This window comes from Pan troglodytes, chromosome 23 (genome assembly GCF_028858775.2).
Source record: "Pan troglodytes isolate AG18354 chromosome 23, NHGRI_mPanTro3-v2.0_pri, whole genome shotgun sequence".
Taxonomy (NCBI): domain Eukaryota; kingdom Metazoa; phylum Chordata; class Mammalia; order Primates; family Hominidae; genus Pan; species Pan troglodytes.
Genome location: NC_086016.1, coordinates 36,955,821 through 36,981,978, shown reverse-complemented (window position 1 = coordinate 36,981,978; position 26,158 = coordinate 36,955,821). Strand labels below are relative to the sequence as shown.

Sequence of the window (26,158 nt, the reverse complement as noted above, 5' to 3'; positions counted from 1 at the left end):
ACATGGTGAAACCCTGTCTCTACTAAAAATACAAAAATTGGCTGGGCGTGGTGGTGGGTGCCTGTAATTCCAGCTACTTGGGAGGCTGAGGCGAGAGAATCACTTGAGCCCGGGAGGTGGAGGTTGCCGTGAGCCGAGATCACGCCTTTGCACTCCAGCCTGGGCAACAGAGCGGGACTCTGCCTCAACAAACAAAGAAACAAACAAACAAACAAACAAAAAAAACAAAAACCCCAACTCAGGTTTGTAAAGATGTTAATTTGCTTTATTTCTATATAAAAGAGTGTCTTAGCTCTCATGCCTCAAATTCCATAAGGGCAAAAAACTTAATCTTGCAAAACCAAGTATGCTCAGCCAAGTCTAGTTTAATACTCAGTCTCTTTGGGACAAATACACAATTAACTCAAGATGCTTAGCTTCTCCTTTTTCCTTTGTTTCTCCTCAAGGGACAGGAATCAGATGGGCATAGGGCATCTGGTCCATGATCATCCTTTGTTCGTGCTGATCTCCGATGAAATATCTGAAGAAGGTGGGTCCCTATCACCATGTGTTGACATTTGCTTCTGTGGTGTCTGTGGTACTATGTGGACTCCCACTGATAGGCCATGCTCTCTGTTTCTTCTTCATCCTGACTCAGGCCCCTTTGGGCCAGTTACAATCTCTTAGCCCTTCTGCTCTCCCCACAATCACTTTGCAACTCTTAGTGTCTTTTCCCCCCATTTCCCCACTGGGGTAAGTGGGACACCATTCTATGAGGCCACTTTCAGGCCCATCCATCAAGACTCCTTCCTCTGCCATTGTTAACTCTACCACTCTTGTGCCTTGCTGGGAACAACCTCTCTGCAAGGTTTGCAGACTCCCCAAGGGACCCTGGAGGGGAAGATACAGATATTTTATGCTCTGAGATCTCCCCAAGCCATTTGGTGTTTCTGTGAATCCTCTCTCCTTTCCAGATTTAAGTGGAAAGGGCAAGAGTGAGAATGTGGTCCTTTCCTCTGGAACTTACTTCAATAACCAACTCTCTTACTTCCCTCTTCCAAATGTATGGTAACCTGTCTCCTCTTCTTAGCCCATGTCATATATGTTACCTCTCCTCTCAGGCTTCTTTATCATTTATTTAATGCCCATGCCTTCTTTTGTTCAAAGATCAGCTCTTGAGTATTCTCTCAAGGCTGTTAAGACTGCTGTCACTGTTATGGCTGTAAAACTGGCATTCTAAAACTCAGTTGAGTTTTGTTTTAGGCTGTATTATCCTTTTCCACTGAGGGTAGGACATACAGAAAGTTTTTGCTGCTGGTTGGCATGGTGCAGGGGGTGAAGGGCAGGGTTGTGAAATACAGGTGAAGAGCATTTCAGTTAATGTCACAGAATTTAATTCTCCCATAGAACCTTCTACATCTTCCAGATAAGGCTTCTGTGGTGGGCCAAATACAAGTTTTAGTATTATTGCAGTTTTTTCAAGTTAAGAATCATTCCCACCAAACATCCAGCTAGAGGCAGTAGTAGGTTGATGTAGTTACTTGTGGGGCAGGGGAGGGGGCTGGTTGTGCTGTGGTCTGGGAAATAGATCACCATAGGAGATAGAGGAGCTGATGCCAGCACCGGGAAATGGGATTGGTGCCTCCACCAATGGGTTGAAGAGAACAGACAACTGTTCGTAGCTCCACAGCAGCCTAGGGCAACCACGTTAGCTTCATCAGCCATTCCATGTCACCTACAGCATCAAGATATCATCCATTTGTTCACCAGTAAATTTCTCTCCCAATAATGGAACACAGGAACCCACTATTCCAAGATTAAGGAGAGCGGTGGGCAAGATGCTATAGCTTTGAGGTGCGTTGCTGTGCTCTGAGGTAGGTGAAAAAAGATTTGCATCTTGGTTTCCCCTTTCCCAGCTGTGTGGCCTTGGGAAAGCTACTTAATCTTTCTAGGCCTTAGTCTTTTAAAAATCTGAAACATGTGAAGAATGACAGAATATCTAATGTGGGGTGTGTGTGTGTGTGTGTGTGTGTGTGTGTGTGTGTGTGTTAAAAGAATTAAGTGAACTATGATATGTATAGTCCTTGGCAGAATGCCTGGTACTTAATAAGCACTCAATGAAGGTTAGCCATTATTCTTGCCGTGTTGTTTTTTAATTGTTATTGTTGTTGCCATTGTTATTCAGGAGAACATTGTAGACTTTGCTTTGAGCATTCTTTTTCCAGTGACTCATACTGTCCAATGTTAGATTAAGAATGGACAAAGGTCAGGTGACAACTCAGTTAGATTGGCTCTAAGCTTTCTGTGGCAAGATCACAGTCATTCAAAAGGACAGCCACTTGGAGCTCTGCCGTGTTTGGTGATGAAAGTATGGGCAAGGTGAGCTTTGCTGACATTTTCAAGGTCAAGCTAGGACTGATGTAGACCAGCCATGTTGGAGTCATAATTGCAAGTAGGTTTTCTTCTTTCCTATCACTTTGAGATTCTATTCTAAATACCATAAAATGATGACCATGATTGTAGCACTTGTTAAGAGGAAAACAGTACCTTAACAATATAATTTGACATAAAAATGTTTTCCCAGATAGGCAATTTACAATGTAGCATGAGGGAAATTTATGAAATAAAAATTTCTGTCTTGTTTTTAGAGAACTTGGAGCCATCCATGTAATAACCCCAGGGCTCCATAGGTTACGTATTAAGAATTTCTTTTGCTGGTTTCTCTGAGCACCAACATTCTGTGCCATCATCTGTCTCATAGGGCATCCAGCCCAGTACTATACACATATCTAGTAGATGTATAATAAGTGTATAATAGGTGTATAGTATATGCCCAGTAAACTGAATTGAAAAGTCTTCAGGACTCAAAATTATCCAATTGTAATGGGTAATGAGAAGCAATGAAACAGATTCATCCAGGGTTTCCCTCTCCAATTACATTACATGGTAACTGTCTTGGACATGCCAGACTGAAGGTTTATTACTGAATTATCAGTCTGTGCTGAGTTCTGCCAGAGGTAAGATGAGAGAGTTCAGGAAATAAAGCCAAAGATGGGAAACTGGGAAGATGGCCAGTTGGTGCATCAAGGTAGAGGGGTGAGGCTGGAGTCAGGGCCTTGGAGAAAGCACGAGAAAGGCAGGGGCAAGTGGGGCAGCATTGAGGGAAACAGAGCTGATTGGGCTGGATCTGAGAATTTGTATACTGTTCTGAGAAATGTATTACTTGCCCTCTGAATGAGGGCAACTGGGAGAAACAGGTGTGATGGGAGGAAAACGGAGCCCCCTCTTCTTATTTCTTGATGAGCAGAGCATTTTGGCAATCTAGTGATAATAAAATACCTCCATGGGTGAGATGCTGGTTTCTCCAACTAGAAAGACATTCTCTACTGACCCAGAGCAGCTACTCAGGATCTCCTTGGGCTGAGTTTGGTGCAAAGGCTCATGAGAAGGGCTGGGACTGGCCCACAGTTGGCTACTGACCTTGTTTGAATGGAGGCAGAGGGTGCATCTGTATGATCTGCTGTCTTGTGCACTTAGGGCCTAGGAACTGGCAGGCAAGGTCAGAAGAACATGTGTTGCTAAGAAAATCCACCCACCATGCAATTTTTATTACACCCAAATATAGGTCACGTTGAGGGTGTGCTTGGGGAAGCAAAATATCATTGCGTGGCTGAAATCCATAAGCAGAAGCTGTCAGTCTTGGGTGCCTCCTCACCCTGTCTGGCAGCAGCCCCTACAAAGCAAGAAATGAGTCCTTCCCATTAGCTTCCCCTTCTCCCACCAGTCTCATTACCCTCTGCTCATTCCCTGGATTCTGAATCAAGTTCAGGCTCCCTGCACAGCAGGGTTGCCAGCTGGTTTGACTTTATTCTGTGATTCACTGTGTAGCAGAGGGAGTTTCTCTGATAAGCCTGTTGAGGCTGGAAACTTAACCCTCCAAAATCTTTACAAAAAGCAAATGCGGGAGGAGTTTCCCTTGGCCTTGCCTGGCAGATGCAAAATGTTCCCAGGAGCCAGGTCAGATATCTTTGTGTGCAACAGTGCCATGAGTGACCCCGGCTCCTCAGAGCACAGCTCCAGGACTGTGGGTATTAGAAGACAGTCTACAAATTCAACCTCAAAGGGTCTTCACTGGTGTTGGCCAACATGGGTCCATCTCTGTGACTGCTTAGGAGCCAGATGAGGCTATTTGGAAAGGTCTGGCCAGTTGTGTGATATCAGGCAACTTACCTGCCCTCTATGACCCTGAATTTGTCATCTGCAAAATGGAGACCCTACTGCACACGTCCAATAGTGCTGGGATTCCAAATGGGATGCAGGTTAAGCATTCGAAGGCATCCTTGATCACGGCAGTACCTAGTGCGTGCTTTGCTATTGTTTTCCTTTATTTTTAAATTGCCACTCACCTGCCTGTCTCCTGTCATGAACTCCTTAGCTATGTTTAATGGAGAGAGAGTTGGCCAAGATCCCCAGCCCCTGAAAAGTTCCTTAAGATCCATGATCACCCCAATAGGGAAGAGGACAGTTGAGGCAGTGGCTGCCCTTGATTTCTCACTGGGTGTTTGTTGGCCTCAGATTTCTGTGACATTTCCTATGGGGGTGAGCTAGGCTGGGCCAGTAGTGAATGTGGAGACTGCGAGAGCTACTTTTGTCTGGGCTAGAAGGGAAGGCAACTATTCTGGGGGCTTGACTTTGCCCCTTTCCTCTGGACTCCTAAGTTTTTCCAGTTTTTGCTTCAAGGATGGGAGTTTCTGGGATGGTGATGGTGGTGATTCTACTTTTTGGCACCTTCAGCTGCTTTGGGAGAGCACTTCCAAGATGCAAAACAATCCTCAAAGCAGGAATTCCAAGGAGCACCTTCCAGCAAGAAAAGAGCTCTAACCTCTTTTGAGTTTCCTCTTACAAGCTCCACTCCCCAGCCCCTGAGGCCAATCCTGCCACCTCCATGTCTTCTATGATTAATGCCCTGCATAGGTCTCCAGGCAGGTGTCCCCAACCCTGGCTGCACTTTGGAATCACTTAGTGAGCCTTAAGAAGACACTACATGACACCCACCCTAGACTCCAGTTGGAGTCTCTGGGAGTGGGCTAGATGAACCGTATTTTAAAAATCTTTGGCCGGGTGTGGTGGCTCACACCTGTAATCCCAGCACTTTGTGAGGCCAAGGTGGGTGGATCATGAGGTCAAGAGTTCGAGACCAGCCTGACCAACATGGTGAAACCCCGTCTCTACTAAAAATTTAAAATTTAGCCGGGTTTGATGATGCATGCCTATAGTCCCAGCTTCTAGGGAGGCAGAGGAAGTAGAATTGCTTGAGCCCAGGAGGCAGAGGTTGCAGTGAGCCGAGATCATGCCACTGCCCTCCAGCCTGGGTGACAGAGCAAGACTCAGTCTTGGGTGGGGCGGGTGGGGCGGGGGAGTGGGAATCTTTCCAGATGATTCCAATCTGCAGCCATGGTCAAACGCTTCAGGGCTGGAGAATGTGAAGACTTTCTCTGAGTCAGTTCTCCCTGACTATAACTCATTCCCTGCTTGGGTCTGAAGGAGGTCTGGCTTTGCCTGCCTGTCTGGCACATGCTTTGCACCTGGCCTGTCTGAATTGCATGTGTTTCAGGAGACCCCTCAGGGGCCTGGAGATGGTTTAGCTCCAGGGGAACAGACAAAGAGGAACTAAAGCTAGCCTTCACTGATTACGGTTTCAAACATCTTTGCATCATTTGCACGCTTGCCTATTGTCAAAGGTCTTTATATAAAATGGCCACAGCCCTCAATATTCTCACTCTCCACTGCTTGATTCTTGTTTCATTTGTTTTCCTACTGGGAAACAGAACTTATTGCCACCTGAACAGTCTATCTTCTCCCCCTCTCCCTGAAATAAACATTAAAAAATGTTTTCATTGTCTTCCTTCATTAGACTATAAGCTTCATGAGGGCAAAAATTTTATTTTTTGTTCATGCTGTATCTTGAGGATCTAGATACATCACACAGTAGATCCTCCATAAATATCAGAAAAAACAATTTTTTGAGTGAACAAATGAAGATTTGCTCTTCATAGTCTGGCCTGGTTGCTGTAAAGAAAAGATAGGAAGTTGATAGCCAAATACGGATCAAAACATTAACATAATTAAAAGGCTAGATGAGCATCTTATAATTTCTGAACACCCCAATCATGAATGTGGTGGGGGTCCTAATGCCCCCAGCCCCTTCCTCAGTGCATCCAGAGACAAGCACATGGGTCTTTTTAAGTTTTAAAGCTGATGATTGTAGGCAAACAGATCCTATAAGGGAAAATCCCTCACTGTTCCTTTCCTCTGTGTAAAGCTAGCAGAGTCATTTGCCCAAGGTCACATGTCTAGTTAGCCATAAAACTAGGATTCAAAGTATGTGCCCAGGATGAGGATGAGGCTCAGCTCATAACCTGCACTGCACCAAGTACCATAAAGCTTGGTCACCCACCTAGGTATTACTAAAAGGCTCTCTCTCTACATGTTTTTTTGCTCCCCTAAATTTCTCTTTTTATCTCTCTCCCAAAATTCATACCTCAATGCACAAGGTGTTGGGAATCTCAACCAATGGCAGACCTCTTATAGGGGCAATGTGACTTGCAGGATTAGGCCCCCTATAAAAACTGAAGCACCAGGTAGCAGGGGAAGGATGAATTTCCTTTAGTTAGCTCACATGTTAGAAAGAAGAGTAGAAGGGTCTATCTGCCTTTACCATCTCTCGCTCTCTCTCTCTCTCTCTCTCTCTCTCTCTCATCTCTATATTATTTATCTTTCTATCATCCATCTCTATCATCTACACACACACACACACACACACACACACACACTTATGTTTTAATGCACCATCAGATAAAACACGTTCTTCTTCCCTAGGAAAGACAAACAAGGGGAGGAGAGGGGCCAGGAAGTTTTTTCTACTTGCAGGAGACACCTGGTGTGGGAAAGAAACACCCTATATACCCCCAACCACATGTACTGTTTCTAAAACCCAAAATGCCTCTGAAAGTCAAATGCAAGCCTGAGAGGTGAATCATTTGATTAAGGTCCCATAGCTAGCAAGGAATTTTCACCAGGGATGTCTTGCCCAAAGTCTGCATTTTCTATGACTGCCAAGCTGCCTCTCAGATAAGATGCATACATAGTAAGAGGTCAGTTAGGGACTGGGTTAAGAAAGAAGGTGATCTTCATGGATGGGCTTCAGCTGGATAAATCTCAGCCTTCTTAAGCTTCTTGGTCAAGATCTACATAGAAATGCAGAAACCACTTTGATGGAGGTTGGTGGGCATGGCTAGTAAAACTGTGGAAGGGGTGTGTTGTGCTGAACCCCTATTAACCTCAGTAGGGAAGCCAGCAGGTTCAAGAAGTTGAAGAAGAGATCCAGAGCCATCATATGAGACATGGGGTTTCTTTTTGTTTTTTTTTTTTGTTTGTTTTGTTGTTGTTGTTGTTGTTTTTTGAGATGGAGTCTCGCACTGTCACCCGGGCTGGAGTGCGGTGGCGCATCTTGGCTCACTGCAAGCTCCACCTCCCGGGTTTACACCATTCTTCTGCCTCAGCCTCTTGAGTAGCTGAGATTTCAGGCATGTGCCACCATGCCAGGCTAATTTTTTTTTCTTTTTTGTATTTTTAGTAGAGACGGGGTTTAACCATGTTGGTCAGGCTGGCCTCAAACTTCTGACCTCATGATCTGCCTGCCTCGGCCTCCTGAAGTTCTAGGATTACAGGCATGAGCCACCCTGCCTGGCCAAGACTTGGGGTTTCATCAGGGGATTACATACAGGGGATAGTCCAACGGCAGCGGGCTGGACAGGACAGGCTGGACAGGAGAATCGCCTTATGTATAGAAATGGTCCAGTGGCAGTGGGCTGGATAAGATAACTGCACTGCCTGGTGGTGGTGGGCTGGGCAGGAAAACTGCAGTCACTTGCAAACAGCATGTAGTTGATACAGCATTTTCACTTAACACCTTCCCCTTAATGACCTCCACCTGGCAATCTTCATTTAACCCAAAACTCAGGGCATTAATTCCCTATACGGCCTGTGATCCAAAGGACAGGCTGGGGTCCAGATGTTCCTCACAGGCCAGGAATGAATCTCTGGGTTGGCTATGCCTGGAATCCCTAGCTTGGAACATACATTCAGGTGCGTGTGCCATACAGGGTCATTCTAAGGATATGCTTGTTATTACCCTGAGGCATGTATAGCATGCAGGGTGTTACTAGCAAAAATTATTTCCAGTGCAGGACACTGTTTTTTTTGTACCCATTTGTGGAAATCAATCAAGCCCCTTCTATTTCTTCTTCTGTAGGAGAGATGGATTTGGTTCAGTAAATAAAAGCTCAGGGTTCAAGAGGAGATGAAAATTGGCTTGTCCACCTTTGGTGATAATGATCAATGATACCTACCATTTATTCAACACTAACTATACATCGGGCACTGTATCAAGAACTTTGATTTCATAGACTAATTTATTTCTCCTTATAACCCTATGTGGTAGGGTCGATTGTTATTTTTATTTTAGAGCTAAAGAAACAGAGGTTACCAGCTGGCACATAGCAGAGCCAGGAATCCCATCTAGTTCTGTGGACTCTGAACCAGTGTTCTCATGACTTTTGTGAGATTTCTGAGTGGAAGGCAGACACTTCTTATTCCTGAAAATGTAGTTTCCCTGACCTGAGTGTCCATGAGGGTTTTTCTTGTGGTCCAAGGCTGTGCACACTGAATGAAGCAGTCCTCCAGTCTGCTTGCCCATCTGCTGAAGTGGGATAACATCCCAAGATGAATGGAGAATAAGAGACTAAGCCCCCCCTTCCCTCCATCCTCATCAGACAAGGGGAGTACCCTCACTCTGGCTGGGACCCTGCCCCGGCAAACTGCCTGGATACAGTTATTTTATTTCCACATAGAAACCTGTCTCTTCCACTGTGAGAATTTTCCCAAGGAGGGGTCATCATTTGAGCTATTTTGATATTTCCCTGAGAAGCAGGAGAGTCCACTTCGGGTGGCTCCATTTTTCCAGGCATTACTGGGACCCAGTGCCTCTGCCTGTAAGGAGCTGTTTTATCTGAGATCAGCTCACATCCAGAACCTGCTGACAGGATTGAAGTTCCAACTTATTCAGCACCAGGGCATGTTATTTTTTCCCCAGCCTTCACCAGGCCTCTAATATGAATTACTTCATGGGGAAAAAAGACCATTCACAGACCTGCCTTTTAAATGCCAATGTGTTTGCTTATCAGATTGTCTGACTGAAAGGAGGCGTGCCAGCACCTTGGCATAAACCTTTGTGGAGAAAAATGGACTGCATGACTACTGGACATCTAAACATTTTTAAATAAATAGGCAGAAACTCATGGCACTAATTAATAAGTCAAGAAACTTCCACAGAGCTTCATGGGCTCTTCTACCTAGACCAGAGACCTAGTCTGGTGAAATGCATGTGCTGATAATTGTGGAGGACAACTGTGGCTTTTGCCGGCCTGATAAACACCATCCCTTGTTTTGGCCATCCAGAAGGAGCATCCAGATTTTTCTGTGGGAGATGTTCTCTTGCCCATTCGATCTAGTCTTGGTGTATAATCAGGGTGCCCCGCCAACAGCCAAGGGGTGGGCATGAGACTCAAGCTTGGCCATTCGCATACTTTCTCCCTGTAATTTAAATTTTACTACAAGGAAAACTTGGTGGCATCCATTCATTCCAACAACAATTGCCCAAATAGACTGTTCACTTGTTCCTGCCTCCCAGATCCCCAGCTGTATTGGTTCCCATTCTTTTTAAGAGCTGTTTCCCCAGCTTTCCATTTGATTCCTTGAACTATCCCATACCATGCTAATAAATTCATTTTTGCTGAACTAGAATTGCTGTTCGTTGCTCACAGCCACAGCCTCCAGTGGCTCCATTCCTTTTTGTGCTCTCTGTCTGTGCATTGTACAGTGGGCCAAGTTCCTGAATGTGCCCTTGTCTGTCTTTAACTGAAACTGGTCTTGCCTCACTCCCTGGTCTGAAGGCACTGGACTAGTACAGAAATGGCCATTGGGTGGATCAGGTATAGCCCTTCCTAGAGCCCCCATGCACCCCCAGAGGTGGCCTGGCAGGCTCAGCCAAGTAGGTGCAGTTCTAATCAGCTGAGCCAATCTGACCAGCTCCCTGTAAATTTGGAAGAGAGACTATGGAAAAGAGTGACCATTTGGTAACAAGAGGAAACTGCAGTGGATGCACTGGGGGGAGCAACCTTCTGACACTGGTCTTCTCTCTGCCCCTACGGTATCCCACAGCCACTCCCTAAAGTAGAGACTCACCCTCTGCCTGAATCCTGCTGCTCATTCAGAGCTCACCTTAAATGTCACTCCCCAGAGTAGTCTTCCCTGACTGCCCAATCTAAAGTAGCCACTACTTATCACCTCACTCAATGTTCGTCCTTTGCACTCTCTCATGTTTTCTTGTTAGTTAATTATCAAGTTAATTATCTCCCCACAGCTAGAACATAAGCTGCATGAAGGCAGTTCCTTGTCTGTTTTGTTCATGCTCTCTGAATCTAGAACAGTGCTCATCTCATAATTGGCACTAAGTATATATCAAGTGACTATATCTCCCATCTTATTCAATATATTATTGTGGTTGAACTGTGTCAGTCCTAATGCCTGGTACCCATGAATGTGCCTTATTTGAAAACAGGGCTTTACAGATGTAATCAAATTAAGATGGGGCCATACTGGAGTATTAGGCCTAATTTAATGACTGGTGTCCTTATAAGAAGAGGGAAATTTGTACACACACAGAAGGAGAACACCATGTGAAGCTGGAGGCAGAGATTGGAGTGACACGCCTACAAACTGAGGGGCACCAAAGACCACCAGCAACCACCAGAAGCTGGAAGAGGCATGGAACAGATGACCACAAGAGCCTCCAGAAGGAACCAACCATGCTGACACCTTGATTTTGGACTTCCAGCCTCTCAAATTGTGAGCAAATAAATTTTTGTTGTTTTAAGCTACCCAGTTGTGGTACACTGTTATGGTAGCCTGATATAGTTTGGCTGTGTCCCCATGCAAATCTCATCTTGAATTGTAGCTCCCATAATTCCCACATGTTATGAGAGGGATCCGGTGGGAGGTAATTGAAGCATGGAGAAAGGTCTTTCCCATGCTGTTCTCATGATAGCGAATACATCTCATGAGATCTGATGGTTTTATAAATGGGAGTTTCCCTGTACATGCTCCCTTTGCCTGCCATCATGTGAGACGTGACTTTGTTCCTCCTTCACCTTCTGCCATGATTGTGAGCCCTCCTCAGCCATGTAGAACTGTGATTCCATTAAACCTCTTTCCTTTATAAATTACCCAGTCTCAGATATGTTTTTATTAGCAGCATGAGAACAGACTAATACACAGCTCTAGCACATTAATATATGTCCTAAATGAATTCCTTTGCTAGCATCACAAAGAATGTACAAGCTATTCCTCTCTCCTCTAAGTTGAGAACAATTCCTTATAATCCAAAGCTTGGTAAAGTGTCACTTCATTTATTCATTCAAACATTTGTTGAGGTGTCTACTACAGGACAAGCATTGGAGATATAAGAATAAATAAGACATTTTTGATGAAATTACTCTCAGCCAATTAGCAACATTCTCCTCTGTGCTCACATAGCACTTTGCAGGGATCCTTAGTGTAGCCCTTATTACATTGCATTTTAGTTAGAGTTTTCCACCTTCTTGATCTCAAGGGCCTTATGTTCTTTAATGCTTTGTGCTCCACGCCTGGTACAAAGAAAATATTCAATAAATCCAATGAATGAATGAATGGTGGATTAAATATTATATTCGTAATACAAATAGGGAAATAATATGCTGCTAAAGCTATTGTTGGAAATCCTTTACCTTTCCTTGTCATGTGTGTATTGTAGGGTGAGGGAGGTTATACAGTGTGGTGGGATGAATAGGAAATGCAAGTCAGGAGATCTGGTTTTAATTCTAGCTCTACTGTTGGAGATGACCAATCCTGTATGGCCTCAGCAGGGAGGGCCAGAGTAAATAAGTAAAACTGGGGGAGAGGGAGGGATGGGATGAAAGGAGAGACAAAGGGAGGGAAAGAGAGAGAAGGAGGAAGAGAAAGAGATGGAAAGAGAGACAGAGAGAGAGATTGCAGCTCTCACAGCTTAGTATAATAACTTCCCAGGAGTCAGAGATAAACAAACATAAAATGGGTTGCTTTGGGAGGTGCTAAGTTCTTCATTTCTTCACTGCTGGAGGTGTTCAAGGCGAGGCTGGATGGATGAGTGATGCTTGTCAGGAATCCTGCAGACTCAGGACACTCATGGAGAGGGTGCTGATGGGATTAGATGGTCTTTCACCTCACACAGGTGGTATGATTTTATGTGTGTGACTTTGGCCAAGCCACCCTGTCTCTGGACGCAAGCTTCCTAGTCACCTGAAGGAGCTGCCTCTTCAAGTTCCTGAGAGTCAGAGTTCTCTGAGTCTAACTGAATTGATATGTCTGCAGTCTAGAGAGCTGGGCAATGGGGATGGCCAGCACTGGGCTTTCTGGAGAAGAAAGGTCACTGGGGCTTCCACAGGGCAATGTGAGGCACTGGAGGCAAATCTTGATGTCTTAGGAAAATATAAATTAAATTTCTCTGCTAGCTCTAAACAAATAGCTGTGCAAGGTCTTTTGCCCTTGAAATAAGAATTTCTGGGAGGCAGGAGGGTTCAGTGGCATAGGCTAGAAGTGGATGACTTATCATAAACCCAAGAACAGGGCTAGTCCTTGAACAGAGTCCAATGACCAGGCCATGGTGTGGTCTGAGGTATGCAGTCATCAGGTCTTTTGTAATTATCTGTTTGTAGTAAACATGAATTGCTTTCTCATTCATGTAGCTTATTTTGTAATATTTGGTTTTTCTAATTAATTTTCAGTAAAAATTAAGTTTGAAGTAATAAACTGAAAAAGTTGCAAGGAACACATTGGGTTGCAAGAAAGCAAAATAGTGGATAAAACGGTGTCAGAAAGAATCACCCCAAACCAGATATACAAATACACGCAAGAGTCCCCCATCTTATGAAAGGAGAGTGGGGTTGGGAAGTAGGAATATAAAAAGAGGAAAAGAGGTTCTCTTTTACTTCTATAGAGATCTATTAAGATTTATTTTTAGTGAATTAAAGGTAAGTAACTAAGCAAAGTTATGGGCTGCTCAGGGTTTGATTGCCTCCTAACTCTGTATTTATTAGCATCTGCATGCTCTTTACAGGTTTGCAAAGTCCTCTTGTAGTTGGTATTTATTTAGATCTTCATTACAACCTTGCACATTAATATCTTATTATCTCCAGTTTGCAAATTAGGAAAACAAAGCTAAGTGAAGGGTTAAGTTCAAGATTGCATGATCAGCCCAGGTCTTTCAGCTCCAAGCTCAGCATTGCCTGCCTCTCCTCACCCAAAGTCCTATTCCATTCCAATCCTGCTGTACTCAGCTAACTCTCACTTGGCTTCAGACACTTTTGTCCAAAGGAAAGATGGTAGCTTTTGCTTCCCTAGTTTTGCAACCAGATGTTCAAACTGCAGGTTTACCACTGACTTGTTTGTGACTGTGGGCAATTCATTTACCTTTTTGACTTTTTGTTTCAATGGAGACAGTAATTCTCATTTTACAAATGTCATAGTGTCAGTTCATTCATTCATTTCAATTATGCACTCAAGAGATATTCCCTGAACATTGAATCTTTGTCATTTGCTGGTTCTGGGTATGCTGAGCTCAAGACTATGTTCAACTTCAAAGACATAATGAAAGTGAAAGCATTTTGTAAACTCCAAGTTGCTAACTAAATGTAAACTCCAGTATTATTTCCACTTCTAGATTATTTGCATTTTATATGGTGATAGCTGGAAGAAAAACAAGCCTGGCACAAAAGGCTGAATTCCTAATGATGAAATTTTAGGCATTCTGGAGGGTATGTGTGTGTACTTATGGTAGGGAGTGGTTGATAGTGAATGGGGGGAGGACACTGGAAGGAGGAAAAGTATTTCTTTATTATTATTATTTTATCGTGGGCCTGTGACAAGAAGTAGAGCTTTTACGTAGGAAATATTTTACTAAGGAAAAATCTCCCCCATGGAAGGACAATAATGCCAGGCTTTCTCTAGAAATGGAAATAGAGAAGTGGAGTTCAACTTTCTTTGTGAAGCCCTACAGATAAACTCATACCATTGTTTGCTACTCAATCATTAGGAAAAGCAGAGTTTCTAGTCTCTGATAAACTTTCCTTGCTTATAAATACTATCTTTGCTGACTCTGTGTGAACTTCAAAGCTGATAATGAATATATTTTAACTTCCCACAAAAGGAAAGAGCTTGCCCCTTTATTAAAAACATCCATTCTCCCTGGAAGCCACCACCTCACTGATTCTACTTCCTAGGGCTGGAGGGCTTGATGAAAACCTGGGCTGGATTTTCAGTCACTTCACTCCGAGAAAGACCATTTTGGAAGTCCTGGTGAAAAGGTCCTTTTTGTTTTTGGCTATACACTTTCCACGGAAGAATGAAAGACAACATACCTATCTATATTTATACCTATTTCTATGTCTATATCTATGTGTCTATAAATGTATATTGATAGGAATCTGGTGTCTGATTTTGTCTTCCAAATGCCAATACATTCATTCACATGCGTTAGACATCATCTGTTTCTGGCTGTATAGTAGGTCCTTGGATCTTAAATGTATTATATTTAGCCTCATTCTGGGCCCTCTTACTTCTGCACACAGGAGCTAAGTGCCTGGAAGAGATACCAAATCTTTTAAGCCCTGTCTCCGTCTTGGGTCCTGTCTGGGTCTCCCTGCTGCATCTGCAACTTGCCATTCCTGTTACTAGGTTTATGCTGTGGAGGATGCTCCATCCTGGTGATTCCATCAACCTGATGTGCACTCTCCACAGTCACCTCCTCGTTGAGCTCCTCTTAATCATGGCTGCCATGATACTAAGCACTGTGCTTAGTGCTCAGAAATCATCATCTCCAGGCCGGGCGTGGTGGCTCACACCTGTAATCCGAGCACTTTGGGAGGCCAAAGTGGGCAGATCACTTTAGGTCAGGAGGTCCACACCAGTCTGACCAACATGGCAAGACCCATCTCTACTAAAAATACAAAAATTAGCTGGGTGTGGTGGCGGGCGCCTGTAATTCCAGCTACTCCAGAGGCTGAGGCATGAGAATCGCTTGAACACAGGAGGCGGAGGTTGCAGTGAGCCGAGCTTTCACCACTGCACTCCAGTCTGAGTGACAAAGCAAGGTTTTGTCTCAAAAAACAAAACAAAACAAAAAACAAAAAAGAAAGGAAAGCATTATCTCCAATCTTCATAACAACTCCAAAATGTGCACATATTATACCTGCTTTATGGATGAGGAAACTGTGACTCAGGGGCTCACTTGAGGCAACAGAACTGGCAAGTACCAGAGTTGGAATTTAAACAGCCACCCAGTTCCAGCGTCTGAGACCCTTTGACTCTGCCTTTGATTTTCTGAGCTTCTTTGGTATTTTTATGCAAGACATGATGAATGAAGGCCAGTGAAGGAACACCTCAATAAATGGCAGGTGTTATTTTGAGGGTGGTACACGCTGGGTTACTTGAATACCTGTAACCCAGCTCTGGTGTCTGTGAGTCCCTAGAGGCGGAAAGAAATATCCTGTCATCCCAAAACAATTCATTCATTTATTTAACATGTATTTGTAAAATGCTGTCATATGCTAGGACTATTTTAGGCACCAGGAATATAGCTATGAAAAACAGACAGATATCTGCCCTCCAAGAGCATCAATTAACCAATCAATATTTTGTCAGGTAGAGACAAATACTGTGAAGAAAAACACAATCTGTCAGAGGATAGAGAGAACCCCTGAGAGATTGGGCAGATAAATTCCCAGTTTATGTAGAATGGCCAGGGGAGGTCACAGTGATAAGATAACATTTGGACAAAGTCCTGAAAGAAAGGAAGTTGCAAATCGTGTGGATATCTAGGAGAAAAGAATTTCAGGCACAGGGGCATCAAGTGCAAATGTCTTGAGGCAGAATCCTTGCCTGGTCTACTTGATACACAGCAAGAAGTCCAGCACAGCTGAAGCAGAGGGAGTGAGGCGGGGAGAGGTTGTGGAAGGGAGCTAGGGATCAGACTGGGCCTCAACAGGCATTATGATAAGGTTCTTTCTCTTTGAGTGAGAAAGGCAGCCACTGGGGGGGGTTGTGGGAAGAGATGCAACATGATCTAACTTATGCTTTAAAAGGATAATTGTGGGTGATATTTGTAGAAAACTCTGAAAGCTGGGAAGATAGAAGCGGAGTGAGCATTTAGAAAGATCCTGTGATAATCCAGGAGAGAAAGATGGTGGCTTAGACCAAGGCCATTGCAGTGAAGCTGGTGAGCAGTGATTAAATTCCGGACATATTTTGAAGGTTAAATTGACAAGGCATACTGATGGGGTCTGAGAGAAAGAGACCAGTCATGTATGAGTCCAGTGTTTGCCATTTCCTGAGAATGTATGTTCTCTCTATTAGAATGTAAACTTACAGGGGCTGAGTTCTTCATCTGTTTTATTCAATCCCAAGTGCCTAGAACAATGCATAATACATAGAGGAACATATATATATTTAATGAATATGAGAGAAACTGGCTTGAGAGTGGGACTCAAGAGTTTATCTGTCCTTTTTTTGGAAAAAAAATAGAGGCTTGTAAGGTAAGGAGATTAGATTTTTGTATGAGTGACACAGGAAGCCATTGATAAGTTTAAACAGCAGAATATGATCTAAGTCTTCTTAAAAATTGAGATATAATTCATACAACACAAACTTTACTATTTAAAAATGTACTATTAATTGGTTTTAGCATTTCAGAATGTGTGCAGCCATCACCACAAATTCCAGAACATTTTCATCATCCCCCAGCAAAAAACTCCATGTTTGCTAAAAGTTACTCCCCATTCTCCCTTCCCCTTAACCTCTGGCAGCCACTAATTTACTTTTGTTCTCTGTGGATTTGCCCATCATGGTGTTATGTCAGTTTAAAATATATTCTCCCAGTCTGTAGCTTGTCTTTTCATTCTCCTAAGAGTGTCTTTTGAAAATAAATATTACTAACTTTGATAAAGTCTAATTGATCAATTTTTAAAATGGATCATGCTTTTGGTGTTGTAGCTAAGAAAGCTTTCCTTAACCCAAGGTCACAAAGATGTTTTGTCTATATTTTCTTCTAGAATTTATATATTTCATGTTTAGGTTTGTGATTCATTCTGATTTCATCTTTTCATATGGTGTAAAGTATGGATCAAAGTTCTCCTTTTGCATATGGATGGTCAGTTGTTCCAGAACCATTTGTTGATCTGAGCTGGTTTTGAAGAATAACTAGAATGTCATCAACTAGACAAATGAGGGCAGAAGCAGCAGCAGGGACACAATCATGGTGGTGGGAAGGAGCAGAGATTGTGATTAAGGGACTGTGTAAGTTTTGTGGCTGGCTGGCGAGTTACATGTGAACTGAGAATGGTGGGATTTACGACTTCTGAGGGACACAAAGTCCAGGCCATGGAGAACCTAGTACACACTAGTATTTTTCTGAAGTGTTAGACTTGGAAATGTTCTTGGAGATTACCAATTTACTTTCCTTCCCGTTTAAGCCACGATCTTAAAGGGAAGGTGACTCATGTTCTATTTTTGTACAGGACTAAGCCCTACCCAGAGGGTGCTGACTAATAGATCAATTCCGTCTTGGAGAGAGGACTCTAATGGCATGGTGCCCTGTCTGACCCAGTATTTTCATCAGTGCCTGGGATGAGGTTAGGGGAGGCACTTTCATCAAATGTGTGAAAGACCCGGATTTGGGAGTGAAGAAAATGTGTTGAGTGAGACAGTCAAGATCCCAGAAGATGTCAGCAGCTTAGAATTCTCATCAAATTTAACAAGAAGGCATTTAAAAAGGCTAATTGTTAAGTTTTATGCCTGGATTTACAAAGCAGCTGAATAAACAAAGGATTGGGGAGTCAACGCTGAGCAACCCATCACAGTGAAAACATCACAGAGGGAGGAGCATCTAAATAGATGAAAGCCCACATGAGGAAAACTAGGATAATTTTGCTCACCATTGGGAGAAGGCCAGGGTCCTGATCTGCTCTTCAGTTTGCCTATTAGTTTGTTCTCCCCCTGCTAATAAAGACCTACCTGAGACTGGGTAATTTATAAAGGAAAGAGGTTTAATTGACTCAGAGTTCCACAGGGCTGGGGAGGTCTCAGGAAACTTACAATCATGATGGAAGGGGAAGCAGACACATCCTTCTTCACATAGTGGCAGCAAGGAGAAATGCTGAGCAAAAGGGGGAAACGCCCCTTATAAAGCTATCAGATCTTGTGAGAACTCACTATCGCGAGAACAGCAGCATGTGAGTAACCACCCCCATGATCCAATTACCTCCACCGGGTCCCTGTTATAACACGTGAGGATTATGGGAACTACAATTCAAGATGAGATTTGTGTGGGGACACAGCCAAACCATATCAGCTTAGATCTGACAACACCTGAAAAGCATTCTATTTTAGGGACCACAGTTTAAGATACATGGCTGCCAAATACAGACTCTGGAGCTAGACTGTCTAGGTTCATGTCCCAGTTCTGTTTCCTAGTGGCTGTGCAACCTTGGGCAAGTTCCTTAACTTCTCTGTACATCAGTTGCCTCATCTATAAAATAGGAATAACAACAATGTCATGGCTTGCTGTGAAGTGGCAATGAGTTAATGTATAAAGTGCTTAGTATGAGCTATGTAGAAATTAGCTAAAATTATTATTTGGTTACCATTTACCGAAAACTCAATTGTGCTGGACTCAATAATAAATATTCTTTATATATTAGGTCCATCAATCATCACAATAATCTTACAAAGTGGAGATTTTAACCATATTCTATAGATGAGGATGTTGAGGTTCAAAGGCCTAAGCACGTAGCCCATTCACAGACAGCCTTGAAATTATACTCCCAGAACTCAACTCCAGGTTTGCCTGGCTTCCAAACTGATGCTTCCCACTACTACATTGCATTGTCCCTTGAAGTTGATTCCCAGGAGAATGATCAAAATATTGAAGGGTTCAGAGCCATATCATAAGGAGAAGTTGACGTGAAGAAGGTGGCTAAACATGGAGAGTAGATGCCATGTGTAGGAGGAATCAGACTTGTTTGGGGTTTAAAAAGTCATTATCTACTGAAGATAAATTCCAGATCAATTTAACAATCATATTCTCTAGAGATGGAATGGGTAGCTTCATGCGTTAATGAGTTCCCCATTGCTGGAGGTGTTCAAGAAAAGGCAAGTAGAATTCAAGCACAGGATAGATGGTTGGAGTTAATGTCTTTTGAAGCTCTTAGAATGCTGTGATTGTCCATCCCTGTCTTGGAACCCTAGTGTCTTTGTTTTGAAAGTAATTTTAACGATATTTATATCTTACCAATTCTAAAGGGCATTGTGAGGGTTAAGAAAAAAGTGCTCATTAAGCACGCCAAGATCTGAAGAAGAAGTGCCCTATTTTAAGATAAACTATTATTATAACACTATATGTAATTGCCAAGTAGATAATGGAACCAAGAATTTGCTAAACTCATGTACATAGCAAACTGTGATAATTTCTTAGACCAAAGTGTTCATTGCAAGTGCCCATGTATTGCAGTTGATAATTGCTATTAGATTCTATGCCTTAATACGTAGCAAATTCTCAAATTATTTGCAAGTTTCAGAAACAAAGTAGAACAAAAACAAAAGCAATCTTGCTATGCATTTGGAACCTCCCTCAAGAATTTCCCAACATGTAAATGCTGAAATTCCTAGTGATTAAGCAGAAATTTAATTATGAGATCTGGAAAAGGGACCAAGTTATGGCCTTATGGGGATTGGTGATGCTCCTATTGGAAGTTCTGGTTTGGGAGAATGGACTATGGTTCTTGTCCATTTCTAGTTTGCTTCTCTAGCCAGTGACGTATTGGCATATTTTTGTCCATTTGGGCCAATGAGACTTAATTGCTTGCTAATTTTGTACTGAATTGAATTAATTTCAAGACCAAATTAATTAAAACAGATGAAGCTCCCTTCATCTATTATTCATGAGCTTGTTAGAACAGGAGGAAGCACATTAGTTGCATTAAGGATATTACATTGTTTTAACGAGCTTCTTTTTGGTGCCCATTAATGGGAATTTTGAGGAGCCCAACATGGTTTCTTCAATTTGTGGCTGTGAAGTACTCTGATTTGCTTTGGTAAATAACAGATGCATGTGGAAATGGGCGCTTTGAAAGCCTCGTGAACTTCAGAAGGTAAGAGGTAGGTGTGTACGGAGGGTGGGCGGCAGAACTAAATACCAAAGGAAAGTATCTCTGCTGCAAATGAAACTTTTTAGCTGGTCAGTTTCTATGTGCAGTTGGCAAATTACTAAACAGTGTGTGGAGGCTGGCAAGATAGTGGCAGAGGCAGGGAGCAAGGAATGGATTATGTTAGTGAGAAGGAGAAGGTCTGGTTTATTAAATTCACCATTTTAATGTTTGCTGGAAGCATGATTCTTGGTTAAGTCTAACATGCAGTAAATGCTGAACTTGATTAAGGTAGTATTCTGATGACTGATGTGGCCCATTCGTGCTACCAAAATCTTGCCTCTAGGTGGTTGGTTCCACCCTGTTGAGATGCCTATTTAGAAATTCACCCAGAGGTGGCCTTTTAAAGGTCAGATTTTAATAAAACAAAATAAAAGGGCATATTGGGAACGACTGAATGCCTATCCTGTAATGAGGAGGCTATGGCGTGGGTTATATAGTTAATATTAGTAGGCTTCTATACCACAGACTGTAAATGTTCTGTCAGATGCTCCTTGTTATTCCTCACCAAGGATGCAGCAAAGACCCAAGGAATTCGTCTCTGTCCTGGGTGATAACCACACAGCCTAGTTGCAAAGTCTGAAATGAGGGTCATGATCTATTCTAGCGAACTGCGGAGGTACCAGTCAGCCTTGGGCTGGTCTTGCGAAAATATTCTTTGGAGTGCTGGGTACCTGTCAGGCACTGGGCCAGGTACAAAGTTGAGCATGATAAGGTTCCTGTGCTTGGGAAGATTGTAATCTCATCACAGGATTTTTCTAAGGCTGGGTGAAAGGGGAGCAGGTAGGGAGATTGGTTCAGCACTGTGTCATGGGATGGATGCCACTCCACATCCTCTTTCCTGCCAGAACCATAGGTGGCTGATGTCTGGACAGATTCTGCAGATGAGCCCTGATTTCAAATATTTTGTTCCTTTGTCAGGCATAATTAGTAAATTATGATTTAGAAAATAAGCACAAAGTAAGAGCAATAGGAGTCAATGTTTTCTGAACATCTACTATGTGCCAAACATTATCTTATTTCTGGCTGGGAGCGGTGGCTCATGCCTGTAATCCCAGCACTTTGGGAGGCCAAGGTGGGTGGATCACAAGGTCAGGAGATTGAGACCATCCTGGTTAACACAGTGAAACCCCGTCTCTACAAAAAAATACAAAAAAATTAGCCAGGCGTGGTGGCAAGCGCCTTCAGTCCCAGCTACTTGGGAGGCTGAGGCAGGAGAATGGCATGAACCCGGGAGGCAGAGCTTGCAGTGAGCTGAGATTGTGCCACTGCACTCCAGCCTGGGCGACAGAGCGAGACTCCATCTCAAAACAAACAAACAAACAAACAAAAGCCACATTATCTTATTTCTTTCTCATGAATACAGTGTGAAGAGCCAGTTCAGTTTTTCTAGCAGCCTGTGTTGCAGATGAGCAAACTGAAGTCCCTTGAGAAGTCACTTGTTACCCACATGCCTTTTCCACATTGATGTAGAATTCCGAAGTTCAAAGCAGCAGTAAGGAATGAATGATGTCGAGGTGAAACGGTGCAGGCTGGTGAAAAGGAAGGAGGGAAAATGAACAGGAGTGTAGCTGTGTGTCTTTGGTGGAGGTGGAAATGCTGCTCCAGATTTTGAAGCAAGGGGGCTATTTCTGTCCTACTCCTGGGGAGTTGAGAGCCTTCAGGAAAGGATGTGCCTAATTGGTAGAGGCGTGGGCAGTGAGGAAGGAGAATGGGGAAGATGAGACTCTGTGGAATGATTCTGAAGGCTCGTCTCCCAACCTCATTAGCTAGACAGATTCAGTTGCTAAGCAAGTACCTGAGAGGTGGGGAACCTGGCTGGAAGAGGGGGAATGTGGCTGGGAGAGGGGCAGAGACAAGGGCAAGGAGAGTGAGACCACAAGGAAGGTGGAATCCTGAGTAAGCATGGAGTCAGGATTCCAAGGTGACATAAGTGCATGGCTGTCATTTACTCTGAACTTTAGGAGGATTTTACCAGTATTTAGAGAAAAGGTTTCCATAGTCCTCTCTGCTTATTTAGAAAAATGATCCTTTGTTACGGCTATCTTGATACATTCTCATAATAACCACAATGGCTAGCACTTTGGAGCACTTGCTATCTGCCAGGCACAGAATCATGTAGTTCTCCCAGTGTCTTACTGAGTATTATTATGACTATTATTAATGTGGTTGCTATTATTATCCCTCTTTTACAGATATTGAAACCCAAGCTCAGTAATAACACAGAGAGTAAGCAACCCTGGACATTTGATGTAACCACCGAGAGTTACTGTCTCTCTCCTGGGACCTCACCTATCCATTCTCCTCACTCTGATTGGCCTAGGAATCTGTCATTCATGCCAAACAATGGGTTACAGTAATTGGAAAACCCCAAGCAAGAGTGCCATTTATTTATTCATTCAGTAAATACTTATTAAACTTCTCATGTGCACCAGGTAGAGTGTCAGGCTCTAGAAGAAGAGTGAGAAGCAAATGATCCACGGTCACTTCCTTCACACTGCTTACAACCTGAAGGAGGAGACAGACACAATGCCAATAATCATCATCACATAAATACATCCCCACAGAAAATGCTCTACATATCACATAATGAACAGTTGTACTAGGGAGACTGACCCAGTCAGAGATTCAAGGGAGATGTCCTGGAGTCAGTGATACATGCTGAAGGCAGCAGGTGGACAGGAGATTTTTAGGTGACGGGAGCCAGTGGAAGGTTTGGTGGTCAAGATGGTGATTCCACATAGAAGCTACAGCAAGGGTAGAGGCCTGAGTCAGGGGGAAGCAGCAGAAGTGAAGATTGAAGACAGGTTCCAGTGGCCTGAGAGCAGAGAGTGAAGGGGAAGGTGGTGAGAAGTGTGACTGCAATACAGAGAGGTACCAGCCCACTTGGGGTTTCAGGGCCACACCAAGACATTGTGCTTTTATTCTCAGAGTAGAAAGCCACTGGAAGGCTGTAAACAGAGGCAAGATAGAGATGCTCTGCCTGCTTGTGGGGAGTGGGAGTTGAAAGGGGAGCTAAGTGGGTGAGGAGTGACCATTGAGTCCAGATTTAAGATGCTGGCATCACAATAAGGATGGTGATAGTAGGGTGGAGAGAAAGGGTTGGATCCAAGAGATGTGGGCACCATGGATGCCTGACAAGGAACCACAAGGCCACACTTAGGGTCCATAAGAGATGGTTGTGTTGAATGCATTTAACATGCAATGGTGGTACTCTCTATTGGATGGAAAGTCAACTTGGACCCACTAGCTTTAAAATACTTTGGTGACATAGAGGTGCCTGCTATTTGTCGTCAGAAGGAATTTCAAGGAAACAGATAATTTCTGCTGGGTGGAGGGAGAGGAAAAAGGAGACTGCTTAGAGTACCTCAGTATTGGCCATTGGTTCTCTGGTTGCCTCTGCTTGCTTTGGAAAGTAAAATGAAAGAATGGCAAGACTCACCTTCCATAAGAGACCTGGTTTTTGGTGTAATCTGCTGGTAAGTGGCAGAAGTCACTGGGTATCTTTGGGTACATTATTGCCCATTTCTTGCCTTCTGCTTCCCCATTTGTGGTGTGAAGGACACGGATGATATGATCTCCAGTGAGTCTTACCTTTCTAAGAGTCAGAGGTTTCCTAAGATCCACCTTATCCCACCAGTACATGTCATATGACAAAATATCACAGACAGCCTCAACCTAGAGACTGGAGGTGGCAGAAGATATTGAGTCAATAGTATAGAGACAATATCACTATTTTTGTGAGTCTAACTTTTTATAGTAATAGGCATGTGAACACCCCAAATAAATAGCAAAGTGCACCAAATGTTAGGTTTAACCCAATTTTGTGCACTAAGGCACAAAATGGAACAGAACAAATAAATAACACAGAAAAAGACACCACAAGAAGTGTAAAGCAACAGAGAAGAATGGTCACTGCTAATAATGACTTATGTTCAAAAAGAACATCAACTTCTCTGAGTTTTGATTTCTCCAACTGTAAAATTGGGATGAAAATGTTTACCTTGCATGGTTCCTGCATAGATTACATGAGATAATGAGAATAAAGTGCTTAACTTGGAGCCTGGCATATGGTATGACTCCGTAAATTCACCCTTTGTACAAATCTTTATTGAGCACTTACTATGAATTGGGAAGCATTTTAGACCCTGAGACAATGAACAAGACAGAGGAGGTCCTTATTCTCATGGTGCTTCCATTTTAAGTGGGGAAAGAGAAAGACTGAACAGATGTGCAAGGACACATAAGAGAATATAATAATGCTATAAAGAAAATGAAGCAAGGTGATGGGGCTTTAAGTTGGGTGGTCATCTCTGACTTGAGTTTAAGTCAAAACCCAGAAGACAAGAAGGAGGCAGTCAGGCAGGTGTGAAGGAAGTCACCACCATCTCCCCCACCAAGGCAGTCAGAAAAGTCAGGCCTTAGACCCAAAGCCTGGGCAAGGTGGACCTATTGGAGGAGCAGAGGAAGCGCAGGGAGGATGAACAGAGTGAACAAGCAGAATGAATGGAGAGAAGACAGAGAGTGCACCTTGCAAGGTCACACTAGGGAATCTGTGTCTTATTCTGAAAGCAATGGGAAGCCGTGGAGGGTTTTAGGCAGAGGGGTAATCTAATCTATTTATATTTTTAAAAGATCACTCTGTCTCTTGTGCAGATCCTGGAGTGGAGCAACAGTAAAGGTACAACAGGGAGACCAGTGAGGAGGCTGTGGTCAATAATTTGCACAAAAGGGCATGATTATTCTTCTTCCCGTCTCCATGTCACTTACAGAGTGACTTTTCAGCCATTCTTGTCAAAGGATACAGTCTGTTTCTCCATGGCTTGAATTTGTACTTGCCTTGTTACTTTCTTTCTTCAATGGAATGGGGCAGAAGTCACAGTATACTCAAGTGTAGAACTCAAGAGACCTTGCATGCTTTCTTGGAACTGACTCAACCATCATGTGTACAAGCCAGGGCTGACCTGCTAGAGCAAGGGAAACCAGGTGGAGCAGAGAGGAGATATCTCGGCAGAGGCCATCTGAGACCACCCAGCCCCAGCCTTACCCAGAAGCCACAAGAGTGAGCCCAGCAGAGACCAGAAGAACAACCCAGCTGAGCCCAGCCCTAATTATTGACCCACAAAATTGTGAGCTACATAATTGGTTTTGTTCTAAACCAATAAGTTTTGGGTGGCTTGTTACACAGCAAAAGCTTGCTGACATAGGCTGCTGAGATTGTCCAGGCCTAAGATGATGATAACTTGGATTACAGAAATAGTGACTATGGAGGGATGTAACATGATTTGGCATATGTGTTGGAATTAGTGTTGAAAGGATTTGATAATTGATTGCCATTGAAGGTGAGAGAAAAAGATAAAGAACAGAGGAAGAGAGCAGCAACCAATGATAACATAGTCTTCAGGTTGAGAGTTCGAGTGTGACCCTAGATGGTTTTCTAATTTGCTGATTTTCTAAAGGCATAAATCAAGAAAGAATGGTTCAATGTCAAACATATCCATTGAGTACCTACCATCCGCTAGGGCCTGGTGATATTAATATTAATATTAATGGTCAACAGTTATATAGTACATTCTGAGTATTAGGCACTGTAATAAGAAATTTACATCTAACTAATACTTGTAATAAGCATATGAAGTGGGTATCACTGCTATCTGCATTTAATTAAGAAATAGGAAAGGAAAGGTTGAGTAACTTGCTCAGTATCACATAATGAGTAATTAACAAAGCCAGAATACTAAATCTAACAGTCTGACTTCAGACTCAGACTATTAACCACCATGTTTTGC

General features: G+C 43.2%; 1 long non-coding RNA gene across 8 annotated transcripts in view; it reads left to right on the top strand.

The window, feature by feature from the left end:
- The window catches only part of LOC104003756 (uncharacterized), a 248,053-nt gene that overhangs the window by 121,002 nt on the left and 100,893 nt on the right, over positions 1-26,158 (top strand). For all 8 annotated transcript variants that reach the window (XR_008541791.1, XR_008541787.2, XR_008541790.1 and 5 more), the window contains 2 exons: positions 447-529; positions 10,765-10,947. This is a non-coding gene — a long non-coding RNA (uncharacterized LOC104003756). The remainder of the gene's footprint in view (positions 1-446; positions 530-10,764; positions 10,948-26,158) is intronic.